Source organism: Cherax quadricarinatus, chromosome 19, assembly GCF_038502225.1.
Source record: "Cherax quadricarinatus isolate ZL_2023a chromosome 19, ASM3850222v1, whole genome shotgun sequence".
Taxonomy (NCBI): domain Eukaryota; kingdom Metazoa; phylum Arthropoda; class Malacostraca; order Decapoda; family Parastacidae; genus Cherax; species Cherax quadricarinatus.
In genome coordinates this window covers 619,642-647,102 of record NC_091310.1, presented here as the reverse complement: position 1 = coordinate 647,102, position 27,461 = coordinate 619,642, and positions in this window count along the sequence as shown.

The window sequence follows — 27,461 nt, the reverse complement described above, 5'->3', positions numbered from 1 at the left end:
CGTAAACATTTTATTGTATAGTAAGATTTGGCATGTTGCAGCTGTGTTCCCAATTACAGGGACAGCGATTGCGGGGATCTTAAGATGGGTGTACAAATTTTTGTGGGGTTCACGTTGTGATTGGTTAAGGAGAGAAGTTGTAATGTTACCTGTAAGTCAAGGTGGGTTGGGGTTGATGGATTTGAGACGGAGGGCTAAATGTGTGTTTCTTAAATGGGAAGTTTTGCGTGTAGGTGTGAACGCGGGGCAGTTGGGAAGGATACATGATAGGCTGGGTATGTGGTATAGAGGAATGGACTTGCGGGAATGCGAAATCGTTTTGAGGGCCGTGATGTTGGTTAAGGAACTGAGAAATGTTCGAATAAGGGTTTTGTGTAGGTTGCTTGTAGGTAGGTGCATTGTCCCAGTTGAGGGCTTGTTCCCCATGTATACGTGGAAGAGCATTTGGTATAGATTTAGTAAGATGAAGTTAAACCCTACGGCGCGTGAGGTGATGTTTCGGTTTCTGCATGGTATTCTTCCGTCAGGAGTGATACTACGAAACAGAAAGGTTGTAGAGGGTGGGGGTGTGGTATCTGTGGAGGGAAGGAGACTGCATTTCATGTGGTTTATTTTTGTGAAGGGTTAGAGATGGTCAGAGGCTGGTTGATTGGGTGTTACAGAGGGCGGGAGGCCGCTATTGCATGAATGTTAGGTGTCATCGAAGGTTTTTGTTTATGTATTTTTGGACGCATATTTTGGTCTTACTGACACATTTCTTGAGTAATTTTCTTTTTTTTCGAGTCATGGCGTGTTATTTGTAGTTTTATGTATGACATGTGATAAGTGTTGTAGTTTTGTGATATATCTCATACTGCTTTGTGTCACGCAGATCTGCGCATCTGTTTTATGGATTTTTGTAACATTTTCCTTTCTGTATAGGTTTTTTTTGTTATAAGTTTTTGTCATACGCTAAGCATTATGTAAAACCTTTATATATGACGGTTTGTTTTTATTTCACGTTCATAAAATAGGTTATAAACCTGGTATTGTGTTGCTGTTAAGTTAGTCTCATATTGTAAGTTTTGACTAGATTACAAAAGGTTGTTGTAAATTAGTAATGAATTAAAATTATAAGAACTGTTTGATGTACAACATATATATTGATGGTCTACATGAAGGTTGTAGCCGTGTGTACACACTGTGATGGTCTACATGAAGGTTGTAGCAGTGTGGTACACACTGTGATGGTCTACATGAAGGTTGTAGCAGTGTGTACACACTGTGATGGTCTACATGAAGGTTGTAGCTGTGTGTACACACTGTGATGGTCTACATGAAGGTTGTAGCAGTGTGTACACACTGTGATGGTCTACATGAAGGTTGTAGCAGTGTGGTACACACTGTGATGGTCTACATGAAGGTTGTAGCAGTGTGGTACACACTGTGATGGTCTACATGAACGTTGTAGCAGTGTGTACACACTGTGATGGTCTACATGAAGGTTGTAGCAGTGTGGTACACACTGTGATGGTCTACATGAAGGTTGTAGCAGTGTGTACACACTGTGATGGTCTACATGAAGGTTGTAGCTGTGTGTACACACTGTGATGGTCTACATGAAGGTTGTAGCTGTGTGTACACACTGTGATGGTCTACATGAAGGTTGTAGCTGTGTGTACACACTGTGATGGTCTACATGAAGGTTGTAGCTGTGTGTACACACTGTGATGGTCTACATGAAGGTTGTAGCCGTGTGTACACACTGTGATGGTCTACATGAAGGTTGTAGCTGTGTGTACACACTGTGATGGTCTACATGAAGGTTGTAGCCGTTTGTACACACTGTGATGGTCTACATGAAGGTTGTAGCCGTGTGTACACACTGTGATGGTCTACATGAAGGTTGTAGCCGTGTGGTACACACTGTGATGGTCTACATGAAGGTTGTAGCCGTGTGTACACACTGTGATGGTCTACATGAAGGTTGTAGCAGTGTGGTACACACTGTGATGGTCTACATGAAGGTTGTAGCCGTGTGTACACACTGTGATGGTCTACATGAAGGTTGTAGCCGTGTGTACACACTGTGATGGTCTACATGAAGGTTGTAGCCGTGTGGTACACACTGTGATGGTCTACATGAAGGTTGTAGCAGTGTGGTACACACTGTGATGGTCTACATGAAGGTTGTAGCAGTGTGGTACACACTGTGATGGTCTACATGAAGGTTGTAGCTGTGTGGTACACACTGTGATGGTCTACATGAAGGTTGTAGCTGTGTGGTACACACTGTGATGGTCTACATGAAGGTTGTAGCAGTGTGGTACACACTGTGATGGTCTACATGAAGGTTCTAGCAGTGTGGTACACACTGTGATGGTCTACATGAAGGTTGTAGCTGTGTGTACACACTGTGATGGTCTACATGAAGGTTCTAGCAGTGTGTACACACTGTGATGGTCTACATGAAGGTTGTAGCAGTGTGTACACACTGTGATGGTCTACATGAAGGTTGTAGCAGTGTGGTACACACTGTGATGGTCTACATGAAGATTGTAGCTGTGTGTACACACTGTGATGGTCTACATGAAGGTTGTAGCCGTGTGTACACACTGTGATGGTCTACATGAAGGTTGTAGCAGTATGGTACACACTGTGATGGTCTACATGAAGGTTGTAGCTGTGTGTACACACTGTGATGGTCTACATGAAGGTTGTAGCAGTGTGGTACACACTGTGATGGTCTACATGAAGGTTGTAGCAGTGTGGTACACACTGTGATGGTCTACATGAAGGTTGTAGCAGTGTGGTACACACTGTGATGGTCTACATGAAGGTTGTAGCAGTGTGGTACACACTGTGATGGTCTACATGAAGGTTCTAGCAGTGTGGTACACACTGTGATGGTCTACATGAAGGTTGTAGCAGTGTGGTACACACTGTGATGGTCTACATGAAGATTGTAGCTGTGTGTACACACTGTGATGGTCTACATGAAGGTTGTAGCAGTGTGGTACACACTGTGATGGTCTACATGAAGGTTGTAGCCGTGTGGTACACACTGTGATGGTCTACATGAAGGTTGTAGCTGTGTGGTACACACTGTGATGGTCTACATGAAGGTTGTAGCAGTGTGTACACACTGTGATGGTCTACATGAAGGTTGTAGCAGTATGGTACACACTGTGATGGTCTACATGAAGGTTGTAGCCGTGTGTACACACTGTGATGGTCTACATGAAGGTTGTAGCCGTGTGTACACACTGTGATGGTCTACATGAAGGTTGTAGAAGTATTGTACACACTGTGATGGTCTACATGAAGGTTGTAGCTGTGTGGTACACACTGTGATGGTCTACATGAAGGTTGTAGCAGTATGGTACACACTGTGATGGTCTACATGAAGGTTGTAGCTGTGTGGTACACACTGTGATGGTCTACATGAAGGTTGTAGCCGTGTGTACACACTGTGATGGTCTACATGAAGGTTGTAGCTGTGTGGTACACACTGTGATGGTCTACATGAAGGTTGTAGCCGTGTGTACACACTGTGATGGTCTACATGAAGGTTGTAGCTGTGGGGTACACACTGTGATGGTCTACATGAAGGTTGTAGCAGTGTGGTACACACTGTGATGGTCTACATGAAGGTTGTAGCAGTGTGGTACACACTGTGATGGTCTACATGAAGGTTGTAGCTGTGTGTACACACTGTGATGGTCTACATGAAGGTTCTAGCAGTGTGTACACACTGTGATGGTCTACATGAAGGTTGTAGCAGTGTGTACACACTGTGATGGTCTACATGAAGGTTGTAGCAGTGTGGTACACACTGTGATGGTCTACATGAAGGTTGTAGCTGGGTGTACACACTGTGATGGTCTACATGAAGGTTGTAGCCGTGTGTACACACTGTGATGGTCTACATGAAGGTTGTAGCAGTATGGTACACACTGTGATGGTCTACATGAAGGTTGTAGCTGTGTATACACACTGTGATGGTCTACATGAAGGTTGTAGCAGTGTGGTACACACTGTGATGGTCTACATGAAGGTTGTAGCAGTGTGGTACACACTGTGATGGTCTACATGAAGGTTGTAGCAGTGTGGTACACACTGTGATGGTCTACATGAAGGTTGTAGCAGTGTGGTACACACTGTGATGGTCTACATGAAGGTTGTAGCAGTGTGGTACACACTGTGATGGTCTACATGAAGGTTGTAGCAGTGTGGTACACACTGTGATGGTCTACATGAAGGTTGTAGCAGTGTGGTACACACTGTGATGGTCTACATGAAGGTTGTAGCCGTGTGGTACACACTGTGATGGTCTACATGAAGGTTGTAGCTGTGTGGTACACACTGTGATGGTCTACATGAAGGTTGTAGCAGTGTGTACACACTGTGATGGTCTACATGAAGGTTGTAGCAGTATGGTACACACTGTGATGGTCTACATGAAGGTTGTAGCCGTGTGTAAACACTGTGATGGTCTACATGAAGGTTGTAGCCGTGTGTACACACTGTGATGGTCTACATTAAGGTTGTAGCAGTATGGTACACACTGTGATGGTCTACATGAAGGTTGTAGCTGTGTGGTACACACTGTGATGGTCTACATGAAGGTTGTAGCAGTATGGTACACACTGTGATGGTCTACATGAAGGTTGTAGCCGTGTGTACACACTGTGATGGCCTACATGAAGGTTGTAGCCTTGTGTACACACTGTGATGGTCTACATGAAGGTTGTAGCACTATGGTACACACTGTGATGGTCTACATGAAGGTTGTAGCCGTGTGGTACACACTGTGATGGTCTACATGAAGGTTGTAGCCGTGTGTACACACTGTGATGGTCTACATGAAGGTTGTAGCAGTATGGTACACACTGTGATGGTCTACATGAAGGTTTTAGCTGTGTGGTACACACTGTGATGGTCTACATGAAGGTTGTAGCAGTATGGTACACACTGTGATGGTCTACATGAAGGTTGTAGCCGTGTGTACACACTGTGATGGCCTACATGAAGGTTGTAGCCTTGTGTACACACTGTGATGGTCTACATGAAGGTTGTAGCAGTGTGTACACACTGTGATGGTCTTCATGAAGGTTGTAGCAGTATGGTACACACTGTGATGGTCTACATGAAGATTGTAGCCGTGTGTACACACTGTGATGGTCTACATGAAGGTTGTAGCCGTGTGGTACACACTGTGATGGTCTACATGAAGGTTGTAGCCGTGTGGTACACACTGTGATGGTCTACATGAAGGTTGTAGCAGTATGGTACACACTGTGATGGTCTACATAAAGGTTGTAGCCGTGTGTACACACTGTGATGGCCTACATGAAGGTTGTAGCCTTGTGTACACACTGTGATGGTCTACATGAAGGTTGTAGCAGTATGGTACACACTGTGATGGTCTACATGAAGGTTGTAGCCGTGTGGTACACACTGTGATGGTCTACATGAAGGTTGTAGCCGTATGGTACACACTGTGATGGTCTACATGAACGTTGTAGCAGTATGGTACACACTGTGATGGTCTACATGAAGATTGTAGCCGTGTGTACACACTGTGATGGTCTACATGAAGGTTGTAGCCGTGTGGTACACACTGTGATGGTCTACATGAAGGTTGTAGCCGTGTGGTACACACTGTGATGGTCTACATGAAGGTTGTAGCCGTGTGTAACACACTGTGATGGTCTACATGAAGGTTGTAGCTGTGTGGTACACACTGTGATGGTCTACATGAAGGTTGTAGCTGTGTGGTACACACTGTGATGGTCTACATGAAGGTTGTAGCAGTATGGTACACACTGCGATGGTCTACATGAAGGTTGTAGCCGTGTGTACACACTGTGATGGCCTACATGAAGGTTGTAGCCTTGTGTACACACTGTGATGGTCTACATGAAGGTTGTAGCAGTATGGTACACACTGTGATGGTCTACATGAAGGTTGTAGCCGTGTGGTACACACTGTGATGGTCTACATGAAGGTTGTAGATGTGTGGTACACACTGTGATGGTCTACATGAAGGTTGTAGCAGTATGGTACACACTGTGATGGTCTACATGAAGATTGTAGCCGTGTGTACACACTGTGATGGTCTACATGAAGGTTGTAGCCGTGTGGTACACACTGTGATGGTCTACATGAAGGTTGTAGCCGTGTGGTACACACTGTGATGATCTACATGAAGGTTGTAGCCGTGTGTAACACACTGTGATGGTCTACATGAAGGTTGTAGCTGTGTGGTACACACTGTGACGGTCTACATGAAGGTTGTAGCTGTGTGGTACACACTGTGATGGTCTACATGAAGGTTGTAGCCGTGTGTTACACACTGTGATGGTCTACATGAAGGTTGTAGCCGTGTGGTACACACTGTGATGGTCTACATGAAGGTTGTATCCGTGTGGTACACACTGTGATGATCTACATGAAGGTTGTAGCCGTGTGTTACACACTGTGATGGTCTACATGAAGGTTGTAGCCGTGTGTACACACTGTGATGGTCTACATGAAGGTTGTAGCAGTATGGTACACACTGTGATGGTCTACATGAAGGTTGTAGCTGTGTGGTACACACTGTGATGGTCTACATGAAGGTTGTAGCATTATGGTACACACTGTGATGGTCTACATGAAGGTTGTAGCATTATGGTACACACTGTGATGGTCTACATGAAGGTTGTAGCCGTGTGTACACACTGTGATGGCCTACATGAAGGTTGTAGCCTTGTGTACACACTGTGATGGTCTACATGAAGGTTGTAGCAGTATGGTACACACTGTGATGGTCTACATGAAGGATGTAGCCGTGTGGTACACACTGTGATGGTCTACATGAAGGTTGTAGCCGTGTGGTACACACTGTGATGGTCTACATGAAGGTTGTAGCAGTATGGTACACACTGTGATGGTCTACATGAAGATTGTAGCCGTGTGTACACACTGTGATGGTCTACATGAAGGTTGTAGCCGTGTGGTACACACTGTGATGGTCTACATGAAGGTTGTAGCCGTGTGGTACACACTGTGATGGTCTACATGAAGGTTGTAGCCGTGTGTAACACACTGTGATGGTCTACATGAAGGTTGTAGCTGTGTGGTACACACTGTGATGGTCTACATGAAGGATGTAGCTGTGTGGTACACACTGTGATGGTCTACATGAAGGTTGTAGCCGTGTGTTACACACTGTGATGGTCTACATGAAGGTTGTAGCCGTGTGGTACACACTGTGATGGTCTACATGAAGGTTGTATCCGTGTGGTACACACTGTGATGGTCTACATGAAGGTTGTAGCCGTGTGTTACACACTGTGATGGTCTACATGAAGGTTGTATCCGTGTGGTACACACTGTGATGGTCTACATGAAGGTTGTAGCCGTGTGTTACACACTGTGATGGTCTACATGAAGGTTGTAGCCGTGTGGTACACACTGTGATGGTCTACATGAAGGTTGTAGCCGTGTGTACACACTGTGATGGTCTACATGAAGGTTGTAGCTGTGTGGTACACACTGTGATGGTCTACATGAAGGTTCTAGCAGTGTGTACACACTGTGATGGTCTACATGAAGCTTGTAGCAGTGTGTACACACTGTGATGGTCTACATGAAGGTTGTAGCAGTGTGGTACACACTGTGATGGTCTACATGAAGATTGTAGCTGTGTGTACACACTGTGATGGTCTACATGAAGGTTGTAGCCGTGTGTACACACTGTGATGGTCTACATGAAGGTTGTAGCAGTATGGTACACACTGTGATGGTCTACATGAAGGTTGTAGCTGTGTGTACACACTGTGATGGTCTACATGAAGGTTGTAGCAGTGTGGTACACACTGTGATGGTCTACATGAAGGTTGTAGCAGTGTGGTACACACTGTGATGGTCTACATGAAGGTTGTAGCAGTGTGGTACACACTGTGATGGTCTACATGAAGGTTGTAGCAGTGTGGTACACACTGTGATGGTCTACATGAAGGTTCTAGCAGTGTGGTACACACTGTGATGGTCTACATGAAGGTTGTAGCAGTGTGGTACACACTGTGATGGTCTACATGAAGATTGTAGCTGTGTGTACACACTGTGATGGTCTACATGAAGGTTGTAGCAGTGTGGTACACACTGTGATGGTCTACATGAAGGTTGTAGCCGTGTGGTACACACTGTGATGGTCTACATGAAGGTTGTAGCTGTGTGGTACACACTGTGATGGTCTACATGAAGGTTGTAGCAGTGTGTACACACTGTGATGGTCTACATGAAGGTTGTAGCAGTATGGTACACACTGTGATGGTCTACATGAAGGTTGTAGCCGTGTGTACACACTGTGATGGTCTACATGAAGGTTGTAGCCGTGTGTACACACTGTGATGGTCTACATGAAGGTTGTAGAAGTATTGTACACACTGTGATGGTCTACATGAAGGTTGTAGCTGTGTGGTACACACTGTGATGGTCTACATGAAGGTTGTAGCAGTATGGTACACACTGTGATGGTCTACATGAAGGTTGTAGCTGTGTGGTACACACTGTGATGGTCTACATGAAGGTTGTAGCCGTGTGTACACACTGTGATGGTCTACATGAAGGTTGTAGCTGTGTGGTACACACTGTGATGGTCTACATGAAGGTTGTAGCAGTGTGGTACACACTGTGATGGTCTACATGAAGGTTGTAGCTGTGTGGTACACACTGTGATGGTCTACATGAAGGTTGTAGCCGTGTGTACACACTGTGATGGTCTACATGAAGGTTGTAGCTGTGGGGTACACACTGTGATGGTCTACATGAAGGTTGTAGCAGTGTGGTACACACTGTGATGGTCTACATGAAGGTTGTAGCAGTGTGGTACACACTGTGATGGTCTACATGAAGGTTGTAGCTGTGTGTACACACTGTGATGGTCTACATGAAGGTTCTAGCAGTGTGTACACACTGTGATGGTCTACATGAAGGTTGTAGCAGTGTGTACACACTGTGATGGTCTACATGAAGGTTGTAGCAGTGTGGTACACACTGTGATGGTCTACATGAAGGTTGTAGCTGGGTGTACACACTGTGATGGTCTACATGAAGGTTGTAGCCGTGTGTACACACTGTGATGGTCTACATGAAGGTTGTAGCAGTATGGTACACACTGTGATGGTCTACATGAAGGTTGTAGCTGTGTATACACACTGTGATGGTCTACATGAAGGTTGTAGCAGTGTGGTACACACTGTGATGGTCTACATGAAGGTTGTAGCAGTGTGGTACACACTGTGATGGTCTACATGAAGGTTGTAGCAGTGTGGTACACACTGTGATGGTCTACATGAAGATTGTAGCAGTGTGGTACACACTGTGATGGTCTACATGAAGGTTGTAGCAGTGTGGTACACACTGTGATGGTCTACATGAAGGTTGTAGCAGTGTGGTACACACTGTGATGGTCTACATGAAGGTTGTAGCAGTGTGGTACACACTGTGATGGTCTACATGAAGGTTGTAGCCGTGTGGTACACACTGTGATGGTCTACATGAAGGTTGTAGCTGTGTGGTACACACTGTGATGGTCTACATGAAGGTTGTAGCAGTGTGTACACACTGTGATGGTCTACATGAAGGTTGTAGCAGTATGGTACACACTGTGATGGTCTACATGAAGGTTGTAGCCGTGTGTACACACTGTGATGGTCTACATGAAGGTTGTAGCCGTGTGTACACACTGTGATGGTCTACATTAAGGTTGTAGCAGTATGGTACACACTGTGATGGTCTACATGAAGGTTGTAGCTGTGTGGTACACACTGTGATGGTCTACATGAAGGTTGTAGCAGTATGGTACACACTGTGATGGTCTACATGAAGGTTGTAGCCGTGTGTACACACTGTGATGGCCTACATGAAGGTTGTAGCCTTGTGTACACACTGTGATGGTCTACATGAAGGTTGTAGCACTATGGTACACACTGTGATGGTCTACATGAAGGTTGTAGCCGTGTGGTACACACTGTGATGGTCTACATGAAGGTTGTAGCCGTGTGTACACACTGTGATGGTCTACATGAAGGTTGTAGCAGTATGGTACACACTGTGATGGTCTACATGAAGGTTTTAGCTGTGTGGTACACACTGTGATGGTCTACATGAAGGTTGTAGCAGTATGGTACACACTGTGATGGTCTACATGAAGGTTGTAGCCGTGTGTACACACTGTGATGGCCTACATGAAGGTTGTAGCCTTGTGTACACACTGTGATGGTCTACATGAAGGTTGTAGCAGTGTGTACACACTGTGATGGTCTTCATGAAGGTTGTAGCAGTATGGTACACACTGTGATGGTCTACATGAAGATTGTAGCCGTGTGTACACACTGTGATGGTCTACATGAAGGTTGTAGCCGTGTGGTACACACTGTGATGGTCTACATGAAGGTTGTAGCCGTGTGGTACACACTGTGATGGTCTACATGAAGGTTGTAGCAGTATGGTACACACTGTGATGGTCTACATAAAGGTTGTAGCCGTGTGTACACACTGTGATGGCCTACATGAAGGTTGTAGCCTTGTGTACACACTGTGATGGTCTACATGAAGGTTGTAGCAGTATGGTACACACTGTGATGGTCTACATGAAGGTTGTAGCCGTGTGGTACACACTGTGATGGTCTACATGAAGGTTGTAGCCGTATGGTACACACTGTGATGGTCTACATGAACGTTGTAGCAGTATGGTACACACTGTGATGGTCTACATGAAGATTGTAGCCGTGTGTACACACTGTGATGGTCTACATGAAGGTTGTAGCCGTGTGGTACACACTGTGATGGTCTACATGAAGGTTGTAGCCGTGTGGTACACACTGTGATGGTCTACATGAAGGTTGTAGCCGTGTGTAACACACTGTGATGGTCTACATGAAGGTTGTAGCTGTGTGGTACACACTGTGATGGTCTACATGAAGGTTGTAGCTGTGTGGTACACACTGTGATGGTCTACATGAAGGTTGTAGCAGTATGGTACACACTGCGATGGTCTACATGAAGGTTGTAGCCGTGTGTACACACTGTGATGGCCTACATGAAGGTTGTAGCCTTGTGTACACACTGTGATGGTCTACATGAAGGTTGTAGCAGTATGGTACACACTGTGATGGTCTACATGAAGGTTGTAGCCGTGTGGTACACACTGTGATGGTCTACATGAAGGTTGTAGCCGTGTGGTACACACTGTGATGGTCTACATGAAGGTTGTAGCAGTATGGTACACACTGTGATGGTCTACATGAAGATTGTAGCCGTGTGTACACACTGTGATGGTCTACATGAAGGTTGTAGCCGTGTGGTACACACTGTGATGGTCTACATGAAGGTTGTAGCCGTGTGGTACACACTGTGATGGTCTACATGAAGGTTGTAGCCGTGTGTAACACACTGTGATGGTCTACATGAAGGTTGTAGCTGTGTGGTACACACTGTGACGGTCTACATGAAGGTTGTAGCTGTGTGGTACACACTGTGATGGTCTACATGAAGGTTGTAGCCGTGTGTTACACACTGTGATGGTCTACATGAAGGTTGTAGCCGTGTGGTACACACTGTGATGGTCTACATGAAGGTTGTATCCGTGTGGTACACACTGTGATGATCTACATGAAGGTTGTAGCAGTATGGTACACACTGTGATGGTCTACATGAAGGTTGTAGCTGTGTGGTACACACTGTGATGGTCTACATGAAGGTTGTAGCATTATGGTACACACTGTGATGGTCTACATGAAGGTTGTAGCATTATGGTACACACTGTGATGGTCTACATGAAGGTTGTAGCCGTGTGTACACACTGTGATGGCCTACATGAAGGTTGTAGCCTTGTGTACACACTGTGATGGTCTACATGAAGGTTGTAGCAGTATGGTACACACTGTGATGGTCTACATGAAGGATGTAGCCGTGTGGTACACACTGTGATGGTCTACATGAAGGTTGTAGCCGTGTGGTACACACTGTGATGGTCTACATGAAGGTTGTAGCAGTATGGTACACACTGTGATGGTCTACATGAAGATTGTAGCCGTGTGTACACACTGTGATGGTCTACATGAAGGTTGTAGCCGTGTGGTACACACTGTGATGGTCTACATGAAGGTTGTAGCCGTGTGGTACACACTGTGATGGTCTACATGAAGGTTGTAGCCGTGTGTAACACACTGTGATGGTCTACATGAAGGTTGTAGCTGTGTGGTACACACTGTGATGGTCTACATGAAGGTTGTAGCTGTGTGGTACACACTGTGATGGTCTACATGAAGGTTGTAGCCGTGTGTTACACACTGTGATGGTCTACATGAAGGTTGTAGCCGTGTGGTACACACTGTGATGGTCTACATGAAGGTTGTATCCGTGTGGTACACACTGTGATGGTCTACATGAAGGTTGTAGCCGTGTGTTACACACTGTGATGGTCTACATGAAGGTTGTAGCCGTGTGGTACACACTGTGATGGTCTACATGAAGGTTGTAGCCGTGTGTACACACTGTGATGGTCTACATGAAGGTTGTAGCTGTGTGGTACACACTGTGATGGTCTACATGAAGGTTGTAGCAGTATGGTACACACTGTGATGGTCTACATGAAGGTTGTAGCTGTGTGTTACACACTGTGATGGTCTACATGAAGGTTGTAGCTGTGTGGTACACACTGTGATGGTCTACATGAAGGTTGTAGCTGTGTGTTACACACTGTGATGGTCTACATGAAGGTTGTAGCTGTGTGGTACACACTGTGATGGTCTACATGAAGGTTGTAGCAGTATGGTACACACTGTGATGGTCTACATGAAGGTTGTAGCAGTGTGGTACACACTGTGATGGTCTACATGAAGGTTGTAGCAGTGTGTACACACTGTGATGGTCTACATGAAGGTTGTAGCAGTGTGTTACACACTGTGATGGTCTACATGAAGGTTGTAGCAGTGTGTACACACTGTGATGGTCTACATGAAGGTTGTAGCAGTGTGTACACACTGTGATGGTCTACATGAAGGTTGTAGCAGTGTGTTACACACTGTGATGGTCTACATGAAGGTTGTAGCAGTGTGTACACACTGTGATGGTCTACATGAAGGTTGTAGCAGTGTGTACACACTGTGATGGTCTACATGAAGGTTGTAGCAGTGTGGTACACACTGTGATGGTCTACATGAAGGTTGTAGCAGTGTGGTACACACTGTGATGGTCTACATGAAGGTTGTAGCTGTGTGTACACACTGTGATGGTCTACATGAAGGTTGTAGCAGTGTGTACACACTGTGATGGTCTACATGAAGGTTGTAGCAGTGTGTACACACTGTGATGGTCTACATGAAGGTTGTAGCAGTGTGTACACACTGTGATGGTCTACATGAAGGTTGTAGCAGTGTGGTACACACTGTGATGGTCTACATGAAGGTTGTAGCAGTGTGGTACACACTGTGATGGTCTACATGAAGGTTGTAGCAGTGTGGTGCACACTGTGATGGTCTACATGAAGGTTGTAGCAGTGTGGTACACACTGTGATGGTCTACATGAAGGTTGTAGCAGTATGGTACACTCTGTGATGGTCTACATGAAGGTTGTAGCTGTGTGGTACACACTGTGATGATCTACATGAAGGTTGTAGCTGTGTGTTACACACTGTGATGGTCTACATGAAGGTTGTAGCTGTGTGTTACACACTGAGATGGTCTACATGAAGGTTGTAGCAGTATGGTACACACTGTGATGGTCTACATGAAGGTTGTAGCAGTATGGTACACACTGTGATGGTCTACATGAAGGTTGTAGCAGTATGGTACACACTGTGATGGTCTACATGAAGGTTGTAGCCGTGTCGTACACACTGTGATGGTCTACATGAAGGTTGTAGCTTTGTGATACACACTGTGATGGTCTACATGAAGGTTGTAGCCGTGTGTACACACTGTGATGGTCTACATGAAGGTTGTAGCAGTATGGTACACACTGTGATGGCCTACATGAAGGTTGTAGCCTTGTGTACACACTGATGGTCTACATGAAGGTTGTAGCAGTATGGTACACACTGTGATGATCTACATGAAGGTTGTATCCGTGTGGTACACACTGTGATGGTCTACATGAAGGTTGTAGCCGTGTGTTACACACTGTGATGGTCTACATGAAGGTTGTAGCCGTGTGGTACACACTGTGATGGTCTACATGAAGGTTGTAGCCCTGTGTACACACTGTGATGGTCTACATGAAGGTTGTAGCTGTGTGGTACACACTGTGATGGTCTACATGAAGGTTGTAGCTGTGTGGTACACACTGTGATGGTCTACATGAAGGTTGTAGCCGTGTGTACACACTGTGATGGTCTACATGAAGGTTGTAGCAGTATGGTACACACTGTGATGGTCTACATGAAGGTTGTAGCAGTGTGTTACACACTGTGATGGTCTACATGAAGGTTGTAGCAGTGTGTACACACTGTGATGGTCTACATGAAGGTTGTAGCAGTGTGTTACACACTGTGATGGTCTACATGAAGGTTGTAGCCGTGTGTACACACTGTGATGGTCTACATGAAGGTTGTAGCAGTGTGTACACACTGTGATGGTCTACATGAAGGTTGTAGCAGTGTGTACACACTGTGATGGTCTACATGAAGGTTGTAGCAGTGTGTACACACTGTGATGGTCCACATGAAGGTTGTAGCAGTATGGTACACACTGTGATGGTCTACATGAAGGTTGTAGCTGTGTGGTACACACTGTGATGGTCTACATGAAGGTTGTAGCTGTGTGGTACACACTGTGATGGTCTACATGAAGGTTGTAGCAGTATGGTACACATTGTGATGGTCTACATGAAGGTTGTAGCTGTGTGGTACACACTGTGATGGTCTACATGAAGGTTGTAGCAGTGTGTACACACTGTGATGGTCCACATGAAGGTTGTAGCAGTATGGTACACACTGTGATGGTCTACATGAAGGTTGTAGCTGTGTGGTACACACTGTGATGGTCTACATGAAGGTTGTAGCTGTGTGTTACACACTGTGATGGTCTACATGAAGGTTGTAGCTGTGTGCTACACACTGAGATGGTGTACATGAAGGTTGTAGCAGTATGGTACACACTGTGATGGTCTACATGAAGGTTGTAGCAGTATGGTACACACTGTGATGGTCTACATGAAGGTTGTAGCAGTATGGTACACACTGTGATGGTCTACATGAAGGTTGTAGCTGTGTGGTACACACTGTGATGGTCTACATGAAGGTTGTAGCCGTGTGGTACACACTGTGATGGTCTACATGAAGGTTGTAGCTGTGTGTTACACACTGTGATGGTCTACATGAAGGTTGTAGCTGTGTGTTACACACTGTGATGGTCTACATGAAGGTTGTAGCAGTATGGTTCACACTGTGATGGTCTACATGAAAGTTGTAGCCGTGTGGTACACACTGTGATGGTCTACATGAAGGTTGTAGCTGTGTGGTACACACTGTGATGGTCTACATGAAGGTTGTAGCCGTGTGTACACACTGTGATGGTCTACATGAAGGTTGTAGCAGTATGGTACACACTGTGATGGTCTACATGAAGGTTGTAGCCGTGTTGTACACACTGTGATGGTCTACATGAAGGTTGTAGCAGTATGGAACACACTGTGATGGTCTACATGAAGGTTGTAGCCGAGTATACACACTGTGATGGTCTACATGAAGGTTGTAGCTGTGTGGTACACACTGTGATGGTCTGCATGAAGGTTTTAGCCGTGTGGTACACACTGTGATGGTCTACATGAAGGTTGTAGCCGTGTGGTACACACTGTGATGGTCTACATGAAGGTTGTAGCCGTGTGTACACACTGTGATGGTCTACATGAAGGTTGTAGCCGTGTGTACACACTGTGATGGTCTACATGAAGGTTGTAGCAGTGTGTACACACTGTGATGGTCTACATGAAGGTTGTAGCAGTGTGGTACACACTGTGATGGTCTACATGAAGGTTGTAGCCTTGTGGTACACACTGTGATGGTCTACATGAAGGTTGTAGCAGTGTGGTACACACTGTGATGGTCTACATGAAGGTTGTAGCAGTGTGTTACACACTGTGATGGTCTACATGAAGGTTGTAGCCGTGTGTACACACTGTGATGGTCTACATGAAGGTTGTAGCAGTGTGTTACACACTGTGATGGTCTACATGAAGGTTGTAGCCTTGTGGTACACACTGTGATGGTCTACATGAAGGTTGTAGCAGTGTGTTACACACTGTGATGGTCTACATGAAGGTTGTAGCAGTATGGTACACACTGTGATGGTCTACATGAAGGTTGTAGCAGTGTGGTACACACTGTGATGGTCTACATGAAGGTTGTAGTAGTGTGGTACACACTGTGATGGTCTACATGAAGGTTGTAGCAGTGTGGTACACACTGTGATGGTCTACATGAAGGTTGTAGCAGTGTGGTACACACTGTGATGGTCTACATGAAGGTTGTAGCAGTGTGGTACACACTGTGATGGTCTACATGAAGGTTGTAGCAGTGTGGTACACACTGTGATGGTCTACATGAAGGTTGTAGCAGTGTGGTACACACTGTGATGGTCTACATGAAGGTTGTAGCAGTGTGGTGCACACTGTGATGGTCTACATGAAGGTTGTAGCAGTGTGGTACACACTGTGATGGTCTACATGAAGGTTGTAGCCGTGTGGTACACACTGTGATGGTCTACATGAAGGTTGTAGCCGTGTGGTACACACTGTGATGGTCTACATGAAGGTTGTAGCAGTGTTGTACACACTCTGATGGTCTACATGAAGGTTGTAGCAGTGTGTACACACTGTGATGGTCTACATGAAGGTTGTAGCCGTGTGGTACACACTGTGATGGTCTACATGAAGGTTGTAGCAGTGTGGTACACACTGTGATGGTCTACATGAAGGTTGTAGCAGTGTGGTACACACTGTGATGGTCTACATGAAGGTTGTAGCAGTGTGGTACACACTGTGATGGTCTACATGAAGGTTGTAGTAGTGTGGTACACACTGTGATGGTCTACATGAAGGTTGTAGCAGTGTGGTACACACTGTGATGGTCTATATGAAGGTTGTAGCCGTGTGGTACACACTGTGATGGTCTACATGAAGGTTGTAGCAGTGTGGTACACACTGTGATGGTCTACATGAAGGTTGTAGCAGTGTGGTACACACTGTGATGGTCTACATGAAGGTTGTAGCAGTGTGTACACACTGTGATGGTCTACATGAAGGTTGTAGCCGTGTGGTACACACTGTGATGGTCTACATGAAGGTTGTAGCAGTGTGGTACACACTGTGATGGTCTACATGAAGGTTGTAGCAGTGTGGTACACACTGTGATGGTCTACATGAAGGTTGTAGCAGTGTGTACACACTGTGATGGTCTACATGAAGGTTGTAGCCGTGTGGTACACACTGTGATGGTCTACATGAAGGTTGTAGCAGTGTGGTACACACTGTGATGGTCTACATGAAGGTTGTAGCAGTGTGTACACACTGTGATGGTGTACATGAAGGTTGTAGCAGTGTGTACACACTGTGATGGTGTACATGAAGGTTGTAGCAGTGTGTACACACTGTGATGGTGTACATGAAGGTTGTAGCTCTGTGGTACACAGATATATCTAGCGAGTGTTAAGACACATTCTTTTTGTGTGGGATTTAGTATAGGGATTATTGTAACAGTAATGAGTTTCAGGTTTTGTGATCACAGGTTTTTTTTATGTTTATTTATATATGTAATGTTGTACTGACGGCCTATGTCATCTTTAAATATCACTTGTGGTTATTATTCTTTATGATCTTGTAAATATGTGTAGGTTATTTTATGGTTATAGTCTCAGTGTTTAGTTTCTCAACATGTAGTTTTTATTATAGTAATATTTGTATAATAGGCGAGAAGAAGGAATTCCTCAAGAGAACTTTCAGAATTGTAACTTAAAAATTCTTGGTGGTATCGACACCATGCCTAACCCTTCTAGGGCAGGGTAGGTGTCTGAGCCAGAGTTTACACCTCACAAGACTGTCATTCCCATTAGCCCCCTTGGGGCGGGGATGGCAGACCAGAGAGGCCTAGCTTGTGGCTAGGCCTGGGGACAGTTGGTCCCAAAGATGAGGAGGTACTTGTGCCTCCTCCCATGGGAGACTTAGGTCTCAAACACTCCCTAAAGAGGGAGCCAAGGCCGGGCCACCACTTGGAAGAGGCCCGGGCCGGGAGAATACCGGCGAATATTTAATAATTCTTGGTGGTGCTTTGAACATGTGAGAGAAACAGCAGCAGTAGTAGCAGCAGGAGAGACTTGGCTTATTATAATAACAATAATAATAATAATAATGAAAATGCTAATAAAAATGATAACGAAATCAGAAGAAGAAGAAGAAGAAGAAGAAGAAGAAGAAGAAGAAGAAGAAGAAGAAGAAGAAGAAGAAGAAGAAGAAGAAGAAGAAGAAGAAGAAGAAGAAGAAGAAGAAGAAGTAGAAGACTATATTAATAAATAATATAATGTATAATACCATAAACGTGACTAACGAAGAAACATTAATCTGTCCTGTTCTTCGTTAAACTTGTCCGTAACAACACAATTTTCTGGTTAATTCCGCCATCAGATTTTTTTAAGCTTACGTTGTTTTGGAAGCCGTGATGAAGTTGTCTTACCAGAAGAAACTCTCCTCCCAGACCAAGTGAAGACTGATGGAGATTGAGGGAGATGGTGGAAGGTCATTGGGATGGAGGGAGTTGTTGGAGGAGAAGCAAGACTGGCAAATATTGAGGCTGACTTGCCAGAGTATAGAAGGTAAGAAGAGTGAAGAGGAGGAAGGTAAATTAAAGGGATGGAATGCTAGGAGGAGGAGAAGGGATAGAGTCGGTAAGATCCTGAAGCTGAAAAAAAGGAACACACATTAGGAAGAGAAACAAGGAAGAGAAACAAGGAAGAGAAACAAGGAAGAGAAACAAGCAAGAGAAACAAGCAAGACAAACAAGCAAGAGAAACAAGCAAGAGAAACAAGCAAGAGAAACAAGGAACAGAAACAAGGAATAGAAACAAGGAACAGAAACAAGGAACAGAAACAAGGAACAGAAACAAGGAACAGAAACAAGGAACAGAAACAAGGAACAGAAACAAGGAACAGAAACAAGGAAGAAAAACAAGGAAGAGAAAAAAGGAACAGAAAAAAGGAACAGAAACAAGGAACAGAAACAAGGAACAGAAACAAGGAACAGAAAGAAGGAACAGAAAGAAGGAACAGAAACAAGGAAGAGAAACAAGGAACAGAAACAAGGAAGAGAAACAAGGAAGAGAAACAAGGAAGAGAAACAAGGAAGAGAAATAAGGAAGAGAAACAAGGAACAGAAACAAGGAAGAGAAACAAGGAATAGAAACAAGGAACAGAAACAAGGAGGAGAAACAAGGAAGAGAAACAAGGAAGAAAAACAAGGAAGAGAAACAAGGAAGAGAAACAAGGAAGAGAAACAATGAAGAGAAACAATGAAGAGAAACAAGGAAGAGAAACAAGGAAGAGAAACAAGGAAGAGAAACAAGGAAGAGAAACAAGGAAAAGAAACAAGGAAGAGAAACAAGGAAGAGAAACAAGGAAGAGAAACAAGGAAGAGAAACAAGGAAAAGAAACAAGGAAGAGAAACAAGGAAGAGAAACAAGGAAGAGAGAGAGAGAGAAGAGAGAGGGTGAAGACGTGTCACAGTGTGCTCCACAAACTTTCTTAATAATACTTAAATACGAGGGTTGGTGTGGATAAAAACTGTTCAGTGACGTAGTACTACTTACAACACATTAGTACAAGTAAGCCAACTCCTCCACTGAAGTGAATATAAGCAATATCAGTGATATTAAGTGTGGTATGGTGAATGAAGGCATGGTGTGAGGGGACAGCGGCAGGCCTTAGGAGTGACTTCACTATTGCCTTCAGAGTGAGCGTCTAATATTATATGTGTTTTGTGCTATGTACTAGCATCTGGTGCTTTATAACAATGTGGCTGGTACAATGCAACACAGTGATTTGTGTAACATCTTCCTTTAGTGGAAAAGTGGATAGCATAAACAGTGTTTATTAAGTGATAGTGAGAAGGCAACACTTCCAGCTAGTCGGCCCACTGCCGCCCGCCCTCACCACCCACCGGCTATAAACACCCCCACCCACCCACACTCCACCCCACGACATCACCACCCACCCTCTCTCTCTCCTGTGAACTTCAAACCTACAAGCCTCCTCTGGGATGACTTCACACCGCAAAATAGCAAGATTATCTACGCTATCTGGCTATTGTCCCAGTAGATACTGCAGTGTTTGTGGGTATACCACAAGGGACAAAGATCTTCTTGGATGTAAGGAGCCTACTTGTTCCAACTACTGCCACACAGATTGCACTCCAGAAGGAGAATTTTGTTGCAGCCAGGTTGAAAATTTCAGAAAATTTAAGGATATCCATAATCCTGTGGTATATGTGGATACAAGCCTGGAGCTACAGGAGGAAGGTTCAGAAGTCCTACCTCAGGGACTCCTGTCCAAAGATCAAGACTGCCCTCTTGGGCTGTGTTGTAAAGTTGCAGCTAAGATAATCCATCACAGGGAAGCACTTCATGAGCTCCTCAAATCATTAGATAACCTACAAGCTATTGTAGAAGGTCAGTGCAAGCCTGCATCAAGTGACATAAGCTGCTCAGCTGATGGCGACACTATTGACAAAGACTGGAAGTCCCACACTGAGCTTAACTCAGGGGTAAACGACTGGTGGAATTCTGTCATCGCTAAGGTCCCACAGACTGGCAGAGTTCAAAACACTACCTTTGGGAATTCTAACACAATTCCTCTGACCACCACAGAGGGAACAAATCCTCTTCCCAGCAAACGTGGGAAGCCTTGGATCTGTTAATTCTCCTACACCTGACATCTCTGCTTCAGCCACTGCCAGTCTACTTGACAGTGCACATACCATCTCTGATCCTACACCTGTCAGCACACCTGCCGATACTATTCTAGAATCTGGTAGTAGTGTTTCGACAGCAAGTTCTGAGCCAGGAGTTTCTCCACCAGAGAACGGTGCAGTTAGTGATCAGGGAACTATCACTGCACCTGATCACCTACTGCGCCGAAGTACGAACAGCAGGGACACATCTGTCAGAACTGGTAGAGGGCGGGGTAGAGGACGTGGAGGAGGACGTGGTGGAGGAAGACATCTACAGCCGTCTCACCCTCCACTAACACAGTTCCAGCGGCAGAATCTGAGGACAAATCTGCGAAACACAGGAGGTGCAACAAATCCTAGTCCACCCTCCCAGGCACCTAGGCTGTGCTCTCGCTGTCACCGGAAGGGGCACTCTGCCAACAACTGCCTGCGAGATACCAGGTGTAACTACTGCTACAAGAAAGGACATAAGGAGGACCAGTGTTGGAAGAAAAAGGAACTTGACAGACAGGGCCACCTGTTTAGAGACCTGTTCTCAGAACAAACCAGCAGGATCTCTGAATTGGTAAACACTCTCACACGTCACCCACTTAGCTACTCCTATCCCAGCCCAGCAGATGGGATTGGGCCTTATACAAGACCACAGACCTACATCCCTGCAGCTGCCTCAGTACCCTACCTCTCTCAAGGGCAGGCACCTTACATTCCCTACACACCCACCGCCTCAAGCTGACCACTTCATCATGAGGAGCCAGTCTATCAGCATCCTGTCGGCCAACATTAGAGGTTTCATTACTAATGTTGGAGAGCTCACACATAGCTTTGTGAACACTCGACGTCCAGACATGATAGCTGTTGTTGAAACATTTTTGGATGACAGGACTCCAGAAAATTTTGCAAGAATTGCTGGCTACACCTCATGGATGAGAAGAGACAGGCAAGGGCAAGGAGGTGGTGTTGCTGTGTGCTTCTCTAAAAGTGTTCATGCCCAGCACATAGATGTTGCCACCCCTACACATCTTGAAATGATGTTCTTCAAGCTCTGTATAAACACTAGTACCTCTGTACTAGCATGTGCAATGTACAGACCTCAGTGGCAACATGCAGACCCTATCAACTTCCTAATGGAAAATATTGACTCCCTTCTGCTACAACACAACTGTCAACATATTATAATTGTTGGTGACCTCAACCAGCACCTTATACAGAGGGACTTTGATGACCTTCTTGCAGTGTTTGACATGAGAAACTTTGTTGATTTCCCTACTCATATCTCTGGCTCCTCCCTTGACCCAGTAGTGAGTGATCTGGCAGAAGGCATAGTCACTTGTCAACCCCTCGGCTACGTTGGATCGTCTGACCACAAGGCTGTTTTTACCACACTTAAGATCCCAACAGAACGAGGTGAGGAGTCCACACGCACAACCTGGCTATGGGAAAGAGGTAATTGGCCAGCCCTTTGCTCTGAGCTCGCCACCACCGACTGGAATGCTCTTCTCCAGGGGGATGTTGACAACCAAGTGAAAGCCTTCACTGGACACATCCTTAATCTGCAACAAGAACACATTCCTCACCGGCAATATGTGACAAAGCCTACAGATCAGCCTTGGTTTGGCTTTCGTTGTAGAGAGGCTGCTACTGCTAAGTACAAAGCATGGCGAAGGTATAAGAGACATCCTACCACCTATAACAGGAACTTGCACATGCAAGCCTGTAGGCATATGGGTGATGTTCAAAAGTGGGCCATTGCTAAATGGGAGGTGGACACTAAAAGAAAGTTAGCATCAGGTAGGGTAGGCTCCAAAACCTGGTGGTCCCTGGTCAAGGACAGACAAGGTTATCTGCCTGATGAACTTATTCCACCTCTAAATCGACAGGATGGGACCACCTCTACTAGTAGTCAAGAGAAGGCGGACCTCTTTGCTGAACACTTTGCTACCAAAATGCAAGTTCCTGATCCAGCAAGGGACCCTCCTTGGCTAGCTGCAAGAACTGTGTCAAAACTGTCAGTGGTGACAATAAGGCAGGAGGAGGTGCATTTCCTTCTTAAATCACTTGACCAGGAAAAGGCTGTGGGCCCAGACAAGTTGAGCCCAAGATTGTTGAGAAGATGTGCAGACGAGCTAGCAGCACCTCTAACTCGCATCTTTCAGCACTGCCTAGTACAGTGCAAATGGCCCTCTCCATGGAAAGAGGCAAATGTAGTCCCTGTTCACAAAAAGAAGAGCAGAGCAGAAATCAGCAACTACAGACCAGTGTCAATCCTGTCAATCACTGGTAAGATCCTTGAGACAATAATCTCAAGACAAATGACAGAATTTTTTGACTACCACTCACTACTTTGTGATCGTCAATATGGCTTCAGGAAAGGTTACTCTGCTGCTGATCTGTTGTTAAACCTCTCCACTAAGTGGCACCAGTCACTGGATGAATCCAAAGTCAGCTGTGTGGTAGCACTGGACATTGCTGGCGCTTTCGACCGGGTGTGGCACCAGGGCCTCTTAGCAAAACTTCAAGCACTGGGAATTGCAGGCTCTACGCTATGTCTCCTCAGTGATTACCTTCATGGTAGATCTCTAAGTGTAGTCCTCAATGGAACGGAATCAGCAAGGCATCCTATTGGGGCAAGCGTTCCACAAGGAAGTGTGCTGGGTCCACTGTTATGGAATGTCTACTTCAACGACCTTCTTCATCTCATCCCAGAATCACATGCATATGCACACGACTGTACACTGACATTCACTTATCCAAGAGAAGAAATGCCAGCTGCTCTAAGCTACATCAATCACCAGCTGAGAGCTATATCAGCTTGGGGAAATAGATGGCAAGTAACATTTGCACCTGAGAAAACGCAAATGATGATCGTCTCTAGGCACCATGATGGTAATGCTGGTGCAGTAGTAAGGATGAATGGGACGATGTTGGCACCTGGAGAAGAAGTTGATATCCTTGGGGTGAAATTTGACTCCAAACTAACCATGAAGAACCATGTTGTAAATCTTGCAAACAAGGCAGCCAGGAAGCTTACAGCACTTCGCCGTATCTCGCATCTGCTTGACAGTAGGGGTTGCAAGATCCTGTACGAGGCACAAGTACGCTCACACCTTGAGTATGCTCCACTTTCTTGGTTTGCCTGCCCCCCCTCTCATCTGCGACTGCTTGACAGAGTAGAGAACAGAGCAAGACGTCTCATCTCTCGCCTGGACCCATCCTGGATAGATCTGTCATTTCAGCAGAGCCTTCAACATAGGAGGGATGTGGGTGGCCTTACTGTTATGTATAAGGCCAATATTGTCAAAATACCACACTTGGATCCACTTCGAGGACAGCGTGAAACAAGCTTTTATGCCACAAGACGGGCAGAAAGCAGCAACTTCACTCTGGCTGTACCCTTCTCCAGAACATCACTCCATCTGAGATCATACATACCCAGGATGACTCGAGTATGGAACACATTCGTACAGCATAATGATGTCAACGAGATAACGTCAGTTGATCAAATGAAAATGCTGGCCCACAGATGGCTCCAACTTCATCCTGTTCCCTACTTGTATGTCTCATAACAATAAAAATGCTTTCAAATGAGCTGATGTAGGTAACAGCTCTTAGCTTGCCAATAAAGTTAGGAATCCTTAACCTGTAAATAGCTGTCAATAAAGCTAGGGATCCTTAACCTTGTCAAACCCTGTGTAAAAAAAAAAAAAAAAAAAAAAAAAAAGAGAAACAAGGAACAGAAACAAGGAATAGAAACAAGGAAGAGAAACAAGGAAGAGAAACAAGGAAGAGAAACAAGGAAGAGAAACAAGGAAGAGAAACAAGGAAGAGAAACAAGGAAGAGAAACAAGGAAGAGAAACAAGGAAGAGAAACAAGGAAGAGAAACAAAGAAAAGAAACAAGAAAGAGAAACAAGGAAGAGAAACAAGGAAGAGAAACAAGGAAGAGAAACAAGGAAGAGAAACAAGGAAGAGAAACAAGGAAGAGAAACAAGGAAAAGAAACAAGGAAGAGAAACAAGGAAGAGAAACAAGGAATAGAAACAAGGAAGAGAAACAAGGAAAAGAAACAAGGAAGAGAAACAAGAAAGAGAAACAAAGAAGAGAAACAAGGAATAGAAACAAGGAAAAGAAACAAGGAAGAGAAACAAGCAAGAGAAACAAGCAAGAGAAACAAGCAAGAGAAACAAGCAAGAGAAACAAGGAAAAGAAACAAGGAAGAGAAACAAGGAAGAGAAACAAGAAAGAGAAACAAGAAACAGAAACAAGGAACAGAAACAAGGAAGAGAAACAAGGAAGAGAAACAAGGAACAGAAACAAGGAACAGAAACAAGGAACAGAAACAAGGAACAGAAACAAGGAAGAGAAACAAGGAAGAGAAACAAGGAAGAGAAACAAGGAAGAGAAACAAGGAAGAGAAACAAGGAAGAGAAACAAGGAAGAGAAACAAAGAAGAGAAACAAGAAAGAGAAACAAGGAAGAGAAACAAGGAAGAGAAACAAGCAAGAAAAACAAGCAAGAGAAACAAGGAAGAGAAACAAGGAAGAGAAACAAGGAAGAGAAACAAGGAATAGAAACAAGGAAGAGAAACAAGGAAGAGAAACAAGGAAGAGAAACAAAAAAGAGAAACAAGGAATAGAAACAAGGAATAGAAACAAGGAAGAGAAACAAGGAAGAGAAACAAGCAAGAGAAACAAGCAAGAGAAACAAGGAAGAGAAACAAGGAAAAGAAACAAGGAAGAGAAACAAGGAAGAGAAACAAGGAAGAGAAACTAGAAAGAGAAACAAGGAACAGAAACAAGGACCAGAAACAAGGAACAGAAACAAGGAACAGAAACAAGGAACAGAAACAAGGAACAGAAACAAGAAACAGAAACAAGGAACAGAAACAAGGAAGAGAAACATGGAAGAGAAACGAGGAACAGAAACAAGGAAGAGAAACAAGGAACAGAAACAAGGAAGACACAAAGATTAAACACAAGAAACATACACAGGGAACAGACAGAAACTAACACACATCAGACTTAACACAGACACAATAAACAGACATAAGATATCAACACACACACAAGCTTGTTATATCACAGTCACCAGCTGAGCTTTGTTATATCACAGTCACCAGCTGAGCTTTGTTATGTCACAGTCACCAGCTGATCTTTGTTATATCACAGTCACCAGCTGATCTTTGTTATATCACAGTCACCAGCTGATCTTTGTTATATCACAGTCACCAGCTGATCTTTGTTATATCACAGTCACCAGCTGATCTTTGTTATATCACAGTCACCAGCTGATCTTTGTTATATCACAGTCACCAGCTGATCTTTGTTATATCACAGTCACCAGCTGATCTTTGTTATATCACAGTCACCAGCTGATCTTTGTTATATCACAGTCACCAGCTGATCTTTGATTTAAATCACCAAGTTCACTACACATGCTGTTTACACATGAAGATTTGTACATAATTAAAGAGTAACAACTCAACAGAGAATATTTAAGTTCATATATAATTCCGTATATATGTTTAGCTGATACTACTATTACTACTACTACTACTACTACTACTGCTACTACAACTACTACTACTACTACTACTACTACTACTACTACTACTACTACTGCTACTACAACTACTACTACTACTACTACTACTGCTACTACAACTACTACTACTACTACTCACTACAACACACACTACCACCTACCACCACACCATCAACCACTACCACACTTACTACTACTACCTACCACAACAACTACTACCTACTACCACTACCACCAACTACTACCTACCACTACCTACTAACACTACCTACCTACCTACCAAGCACTACTACTACCTTACTCGCTACTACAACTACCTAACTAACCAACCACCACTACCACCACCACTACAACCAACTACACCTTACCTACTACTACTACCACCACCACTACCACTCCACTACCACTACTACCAACTACCTACCTACCATCCACCACCACTACCACCTACCTACCGCCTACCACCTTACCACCACTGCCTACCAACAACTACCACTTACCACCTACACACCACCACACCACACATACTACACCACAACATCACTACCACTACCTACCTACTCCACCACAAGCCACTACAACCTACTACTTACTAACTACCTACCACACTACCAACTACTACCACCACTACTACTACTACCACTACCACCTACTACTACCATCAACCACCTACCACCACTAACCAACCACCACTACCACCACCTACTTCCACCTGCCTACCTGCCTACTACTACCTGCACTACCAACCACTACCTACCTACCACCACTACTACTACCACCTACCTACAACCACTACCACCACTACCACTACACTACCACAACCACTACTACTACCTACTACTACTACCTACTACTCATCCACCAACCACCTACCATCACTACTACTGCCACAACCAACCACTACTACAACCAACTCCACTACCACTCACTACTACCACTGCCACCACAACCTACTA